This window comes from Salmo salar, chromosome 24, assembly GCF_965601325.2.
Source record: "Salmo salar chromosome 24, fSalSal1, whole genome shotgun sequence".
Lineage (NCBI taxonomy): Eukaryota > Metazoa > Chordata > Actinopteri > Salmoniformes > Salmonidae > Salmo > Salmo salar.
The window spans coordinates 14,767,597-14,776,049 of record NC_138314.1 but is presented as its reverse complement, the minus strand read 5'-3'; the positions used below and the strand labels follow the sequence as shown (position 1 = coordinate 14,776,049).

The 8,453-nt window shown below is 43.0% G+C and overlaps 1 long non-coding RNA gene across 1 annotated transcript; it reads left to right on the top strand.

Annotated features, from left to right (window-relative positions):
* The first annotated feature begins 5,657 nt into the window (after nt 1-5,657).
* LOC106585076 (uncharacterized) lies at nt 5,658-8,169 on the top strand. The gene is made up of 3 exons (XR_001323903.3): nt 5,658-5,786; nt 5,943-6,022; nt 6,189-8,169. It is a non-coding gene; the product is annotated as an uncharacterized LOC106585076 (long non-coding RNA).
* The last annotated feature ends 284 nt before the right edge of the window (nt 8,170-8,453 follow it).

Sequence of the window (8,453 nt, the reverse complement as noted above, 5' to 3'; positions counted from 1 at the left end):
CCGCTACTCTATTAAGGCTGCCATGACAGGTTGATCTAGGTGTGGAGTCTGTAACCTTAGGGTGTGTCACCCCTCAGATAGGCCTGCAGTGAAACATGGAAAAATTTACCATCACACCTCAAACACCAGCCCACACTCTTTGATTACATGCATTAAAAATAACTGTAGCCCTGTCCTATCCTTACAACACGATTGTTTCAATGAGATAAGCAATGACTCAATCTGGATAGTCATCTCTTAAGGGTAATGTTGACTTTTTTTCTTCTAGATAGCCATCTGTTCTGATTTAACTATTGTATCTTCAATAATACATATGACACTGTGATTCATTTGATACTTTTGTTGATTAATTTCTAAAGGGGATAAACTTGGGTTTCCTTTTTTTTACAGAAGGATGTGGTTTAATCTTTTTCATGAGCTTGAGTGGATTCTCCCTCAGTTTCCCCATAAGTGACCATTTCATCACATTTAACGTTCAAAATCACGAGGACACAACCGCTCATATCATCATATCAACACGTAAACATTTTTGGAACAGCAGAAAACCTCATCCACTAGGACAGATGCACAGATTACCCTTTTCAAGACCCTTGGATCTCCAGGGACAGGGACTATGACTCCTTCACTCCTACCTTTTACTTTGAGGACCCTCCATTGCCCCCTCGCCACATCCCCAAACCTGTCCCTCCTTCACTGCTCTGAACCACACCACCACCAACACCCCCAGAAGAGAAACCAGACAGACACGACAACCCCCCCTCTGTCCCTCCTATCAAGGGCACTGTCCAACCTATCACTGGAATTGCATACCCTCCCTGTTTCCTTAGCGGAAATTGTGATAACTTATTTGGCACCCTGGCTCCCTCCAGCCCTAGCCAACTTCCCCCAACCCTGACTCTCTACGTGGGGATGGGGACACAGACCAAAGTGGAGGCCTGCCTTGTGTGCCCATACAAGAAATGGCATCCCTCCGGTCTATGTTTTCACAGCCTCTAAGGAGCAGCCCAGAATTTTCATTCTGCCCTCTGCCTCCGGTGGCCAACCACACAGTTCAGCCTCCAGCCTCCATCCCGCCCTGTATGCCCATTTTTCAGGACAGAACCCAGACTTGGGGGAGGAGGCAGCAGGGGGACTTCCTGGACCCATCTGTGTATTCCCATCTAAGGTGGCAACAGTGGGATAAAGGGGAGGTAGATGACACTGATTCAAGTAATGAAACTTCAGATGTCAACATGCCATCTCCCCAATGACCTGACTCTGTTTTTCCTCCCATCCTCATTCACCCTGGTGTTTTCATTCCCATCCCCGGAGAAAACATCTGAGATGTAAAAACGGCTTCCGAGATTCAGACTGCACTGATTCAAGATAGTTTTCCCCAGTTCATCCCACAGATAGTGAAGATGGCGCCGGAAGGGATGGCTGCCGTTTTATTGGCTCCTAACCAACCGTGCTATTTTGCTTGTTTTTTTGCATTGTTTGTAACTTATTTTGTACATAATGTTGCTGCTACCGTCTCTTATGGCCGAAAAGAGCTTCTGAACATCAGAACAGCGATTACTCACCTCGAAATGGACAAAGAATTTTTCTTTAATGAGTCCGACGGAAGGATATACTCCAAACACCCGTACAGGCCCTCATCTCCGTCATTCGCTGGAGAAAGAAACAGAGATTTTGCGGAAAGGGATCGGGGTGCCTTGTGAGGATCAGGTGACGAGTGGCTTATCTGCCTTTGCCATCCGTACTGTTAGCTAATGTTCAAGCACTGGAAAATAAATGGGACGAACTGTTAGCATGTATGTCCTACCAAAGGGACATTAAAAACTGTAATATCTTATGTTTCACCGAGTCGTGGCTGAACGATGACATTAATAACGTACAGCTGGTGGGTTATACACTCTATCGGCAGGCTAGAACAGCAGCCTCTGGTAAGACACGGAGCGGGGGCCTATGCATATTTGTAAACAACAGCTGGTGCACGATATCTAAGGAAGTCTCAAAGTTTTGCTCACCTGAGGAAGAGTATCTCATGATAAGCTGTAAACCACACTATCTACCTAGAGAGATTTCATCTGTATTTTTCGTAGCTGTCTACATACCACCACAGACCGATGCTGGCACTAAAACAGCACTCAATGAGCTATATACCGCCATAAGCAAACAGGAAAAAGTTCATCCAGAGGCAACACTCCTAGTGGCCGGGGACTTAAATGCAGGGAAACTTAAATCAGTTTTCATAATTTCTATCAGCATGTTAAATGTGCAACCAAAGGGAAAAATCTCTAGACCACCTTTACTCCACACACAGAGATGCATACAAAGCTCTCCCTCACCCTCCATTTGGCAAATCTGACCATAATTCTATCCTCCTGATTCCTGCCTACAAGCTAAAATTAAAGCAGGAAGCACCAGTGACTCTGTCAATAAAAAAAGTGGTCAGATGAAGCAGATGCTAAACTACAGGACTGTTTTGCTAGCACAGACTGGAATATGTTCCGGGATTCCTCCAATGGCATTGAGGAGTACACCACATCAGTCACTGGCATCATCAATAAATGCATCGATGATGTCATCCCCACAGTGACTGTACTTTCATACCCCAATCAGAAGCCATGGATTACAGGCAACATTCGTACTGAGCTAAAGGGTAGAGCTGCTGCTTTCAAGGAGGAGGACTCTAACCCGGAAGCTTATAATAAATCCCGCTATGCCGTCAGAGAAACCATCAAACAGGCAAAGCGTCAATACAGGACTAAGATCGAATCGTACTACACCGGCTTCGATGCTTGTCGGATTTGGCAGGGCTTGCAAACTATTACAGACTACAAAGCGAAGCACAGCCAAGAGCTGCCTAGTGACATGAGCCTACCAGACAAGCTAAATAACTTCTATGCTCGCTTTGAGGCAAATAACACTGAAACATGCATGAGAGCAACAGCTGTTCCGGATGACTGTGTGATCATGCTCTCTGCAGCCGATGTGAGTAAGACCTTTAAACAGGTCAACATTCACAAGGCCACAGGGCCAGACGGATTACGAGGACGTGTACTCCGAACATGCACTGACCATCTGGCAAGTATCTTCACCGTCATTTTCAACCTCCCCCTGTCCGAGTCTGTAATACCAACATGTTTCAAGCAGATCACATAGTCCCTGTGCCCAAGAACACTAAGGTAACCTGCCTAAATGACGACCGACCTGTAGCACTCACGACTGTAGCCATGAAATGCTTTGAAAGGCTGGTCATGGCTCACATCAACACCATTATCCCAGAAATCCTAGACCCACTCCAATTTGCATACCGAACCAACAGATCCACAGATGATGCAATCTCTATTGAACTCCAACACTGCCCTCGTACACATGGACAAAAGGAACACCTACGTGAGAATGCTATTCATTGACTACAGCTCAGCGTTCAACACCATAGTGTCCTCAAAGCTCATCACTAAGCTAAGGATCCTGGGATTAAACACCTCCCTCTGCAACTGGATCCTGGACATCCTGACGGGCCGCCCCCAGGTGGTAAGGGTAGGTAACAACACAGCCGCCACCCTGATCCTCAACACAGGGGCCCCTCAGGGGTGCGTGCTCAGTCCCCTCCTGTACTCCCTGTTCACTCATGACTGCACGGCCTGGCACGACTCCAACACCATCATTAAGTTTGCCGATGACACAACAGTGGTAGGCCTGATCACCGACAATGAGGAGATAACTTATAAGGAGGAGGTCAGAGACCTGACTGTGTGGTGCAAGGACAACAACCTCACCCTCAACATGATCAAGACAAAGGAGTTGATTGTGGACCACAGGAAAAGGAGGACCGAGCACACCCCCATTCTCAACGATGGGGCTGTAGTGGAGCAGGTTGAGAGCTTCAAGTTCCTTGGCGTCCACATCACCAACAAACTAACATGGTCCAACCACACCAAGACAGTTGGGAAGAGGGCACGACAAAACCTGTTAGACCTCAGGAGACTGAAAAGATTTGGCATGTGTCCTCAAATCCTCAAAATGTTTTACAGCTGCACCATCGAGAGCATCCTGATGGGTTGCATCACTGCCTGGTATGGCAACTGCTCGGCCTCCGACCGCAAGGCACTACAGAGGGTAGTGCATACGGCCCAGTATATCCACGGGTCCAAGCTTCCTGCCATCTAGGACCTCTATACCGGGCGGTGTCAGAGGAAGGCCCTAAAAATTGTCAAAGACTCCAGCCACCCTAGTCATAGACTGTTCTCTCTGCTACCGCATGGCAAGCGGTACATCTAATCAAATGGCTACCCAGACTATTTGCATTGCCCCCCTTCTTCTATGCTGCTGCTACTCTCTGTTATTATCTATGCATAGTCACTTTAATAACTCTACATAGATGTACATATTACCTCAATTGCCTCGACACCGGTGCCCCCGCACATTGACTCTGTACCAGTACCCACTGTATATAGCTCTGCTGTTGTTATTTACTGCTTACCTGTAATTATTAGTTTTTCTTATCTCTTACTTTGTTTTTAGGTATGTTCTTAAAACTGCATTGTTGGTTAAGGGCTTGTAAGTAAGCATTTCACTGTAAGGTCTACACCTGTTGTATTCGGCGCATGTGACAAATTTGATAGCCACAGATTCTCACACAACTCGATCAGACACAACTTGATTGATTATAATATCAGTTTTATTTGCTTGTGTTTTGTATTGAACATAGCTGGAGGTTAAACTAAATGACTATCACAGGAGGTTGGTGGCATCTTAATTAGGGAGGATGGGCTTGTGGTAAAGGCTAGAGAGGAATAGGTGGAATGGTATCAAATACATCAAACACATGACTTCCATGTGTTTGATGCCTTTCCATTCGCTCCGTTCTGGACATTATTATGAGCCGTCCTCCTGTCAGCAGCCTCCTGTGGACTGCTGACTATTATATAAACATGCACGTTGTCAATTATTGGGTCTTATTATACTTTCTGCATATTTCTGTTTACTATTGGATGTAGAGAAATTATCTGCAATAGATTAGTCAAACTCATATGAAATTGAGTGTTTGTGAAATTGTGTGATTTTACAGTATCTGTACACACTTTGGGGGAAAAATACCACCATTTTATTTATATCATAAAGATTATACAATGGTATTTTAACACGCAACGTGATTATGCCTTCTCTGCTTCAGGCAAAGTGTGAATTGGTTCATTTGTTATTGTGTTCACTCAAATAAATCGAGTCCCGCCCCCCTCAGGAATGTGGGTGCTCCTTTGGTTTGGTGGTTTGCTGTAATGACTAGACTCTTGACAGAATATTGCCCTGCGTCATGAAAGAAGCTTTTCTAAAAGTATACAATTGTTTTTTGTCGTTTACACTGGAATTATGGAACCACAACAACATGTTTACCAGGCTTATACTGTAGCTTTGTCTTCAAATGACATTGGTTCATCTGTCTGTGTGTTATTTCTGCTTCTCTCTAATTCAACACTTCAAAGGATTTAATGTTGATCTTTCCATTCTTAAAATATAGACAAGACTAAAGGGTATAACAGTATTGCCATGGAATTGAGTCAGCAAAGGAAATCAATTATCGTAGTGACACTTGGTTGATCCCACGCACCAAATCATGCATATAAGCATGCCCCATTCAAATAACGTCTATTGTTCATTCATACATCCTATTTGATGCTATAGTCTTCTTATCAGCATTGGATGTACAGCAGGAACATAAGCTTTAAATTCGTATTCATTGGGACTGTAAACCCTTCCCTTTTTATGCCGAAGACAAGAGGATACTCAACCTAATCAAGGTAATGCTTAGAATAACATGCATGTCTTTGTCATTTACTGTTGAAATAATTATGTTAAATTATAATGTATTCCATAAACCTTTGGTTCTCATCAATACTTGTGGAGTTTACTGTGTAAAAAATATAACCACTGTGACATTTATTTGACTCTTTCAGAAATGATGGAAATTAAAAAGGAGATTCTGAGGACCACCCTTTGTGTTTTCTTTGTGGTGACTGCATCTTATTCCAAACCAGTAAGAATGCCCATGTTGTTTTTCCATAATATTTTTTTTCTTATAAATCTGTCACTATTGCACTATAATGTGCACAATGACACAAAGTCAGTAAAAACAGACTGTGTAAAAATTGTGCTATGCTATGTTTCTACACTAAAATATGTATTTATACTTCTGAAAACAGGTCAGTCTGCATGGATTCCAGTTCAGAAACCTGATGGCTGACAGCCTGGAATCTTCTGAGTCTTCTGAGTCCAACGAGTCTTCTGAGAACATTGGCGTAGCACCACAGACAACCAATGGCCAGCCAATGGTCACTGGCGCTGAGACTGCAATACCAGACACAGAGGAGGAGACCGATCCACAAGACAGCGATGCTATAGCCTCTGAAACAGCCTCAGCGGTTGATGATGCTTTGATCGCTTCACAAACTGCACTTGGAACTGACGCCTCATCAGCAGACTCACTAAATGGGACAGAAACTGAGACTACTTCACAACATCCAGTCATAATCACAGTGACTGATTCTCCCAGTCTGACTTCTGATGTCATAACCCATATTAGGTCTATGGTCACGACGGCTCTTCCATCAATCATTGACACAGCTACAATCCAAGAATTCCATGTGGGCACAACACTTTCCCCGAGCCCATACCCCATACCCATTATGGAGCAGCCAACAACTCCACCAGTCTCCTCAGTACTAGGCCTAACTCCCCAGCAGCCAGTTCCATGGGAAACCACTGATGACATATCTGCTGTGCCAGGTTGTTTTACTGTAGTATACATAACTAGCCCTCAGCCAGTTCATGCTAGAGGCGATAACATTTAAAGCTGAGAGGAACCTATAATATCTTTGATTAAAGATGGAATCCGAAGTAGGGGGAACAGCGTCACTGGCCACCCCACCACTGTTGTTATTGTTTTTGTTGCCGAGCTTAGGAGCGTCGGCAAGGATGGTAAAAATGTTTGCATGTATTGCCGTGTAATGATGTCCGAGGCGGAAAAAACGGTGTTCTTTGTTTGTAGTAACTTCTTTGTTGTTGTAATATTGCAAACGGACATGGCTGTTTCACCATTAAGGATTCTAGCTTTAAAGGTCCAATGAAGCCATTTTTTTTATCTCAATATCAAATCATTTCTGGGAAACAATTAAGTACTTTACTGTCATTGTTATGAATTAAAATTGTCAAAATTCAAAAGTCACTTCACATCTTTGTTGCAGGTGGATGCTAACAGTTTAATAAGATGAAAGCTCTGACGAAGGCTTTGAGGCCGATACATAAAGCTTAGTAAAGAGCAGTGATACTAGCAAGAGCAGTGTGCGGGTTTCTTATTATTTCTCAAATTAAAATTGTCAAAAAGAAACAAAAATATATTCTTAGTAAAGAGCAATTTCTCAAGCAAAAATGTTGCTAGGACTGTCTGGTAGTGGTCTGAGTGGGTAGGGGAAAACTGAACATTTGCTGTTATTGGCAAGAGAGGTTTGTAACTTTCTTCCTTATTGGTCTATTAACTAATTTACTGCCTGGTGACGGCCAAAACTCCATCCCATCAAAACAGGCTAAGATTTCAGGCAGTCTTTTCAAACAGCTCTTAAGCTAAAAGGGCATTATCATAATTTTCACAATTTGACAGTATTATTCCAACTTCATAGCATGGAAATATGTATAAAACGCAAGGAAATCATTTTTTGGACAGCATTGTGCCTTTAAATCCAGGCACAAAAGCAGACTTCTTTTTAATTTGTCTTAGTGAGCTGCACATTACTGACACCTACATTAGTGCCTTGTGAGCTGGAGGGCCTGCAACTGGCTAGAACACTCATGAAAATGATTCACTAGTGATAAAGATGCAGATATACCGTACCTCATATTGCTCAGTCTTTCACAAGACAATCTTCAATATATTTGGTGGTAGGAAGCCTAGTGGTTAGAGCGTTGGACTAGTAACAGGAAGATTGCAAGATCAAATCCCCGAGCTGACAAGGTAAAAATCTGTTGTTCTGCCCCCTAGGCCGTCATTGAAAATAAGAATTTGTTCTTAACTGACTTGCCTAGTCAAATAAAGGCAAAATATACTTTTGTCTGATTTGTTTTGAAACGTGACACATATTGCTGCCATTAACATTGTCAACAACCTGTTAGTATACCTGCAAAAGAGGATCCACCATCTGTAAATAAATGCTCTTTAAACATTTAGAGAAAGGACAGAGATCAGAAAGAGTACTTCCTTTTTGTGTGCTTCAGGATGTGTTTGGGAATTTGATTATACTACAAAACCTACTACAGGGATTTGCAGACAATGCCAACTGTTGTGCATTCTTCGTGACTCTCATTGTGTCCTCAATGATCATTGAATGATGATACATTCTTAGATTAGTTAGCAGCTTTATCAACACTTGAAATGTAAAGCTTGTGATGCGTACAATTGAATGTCGGACCCAGAA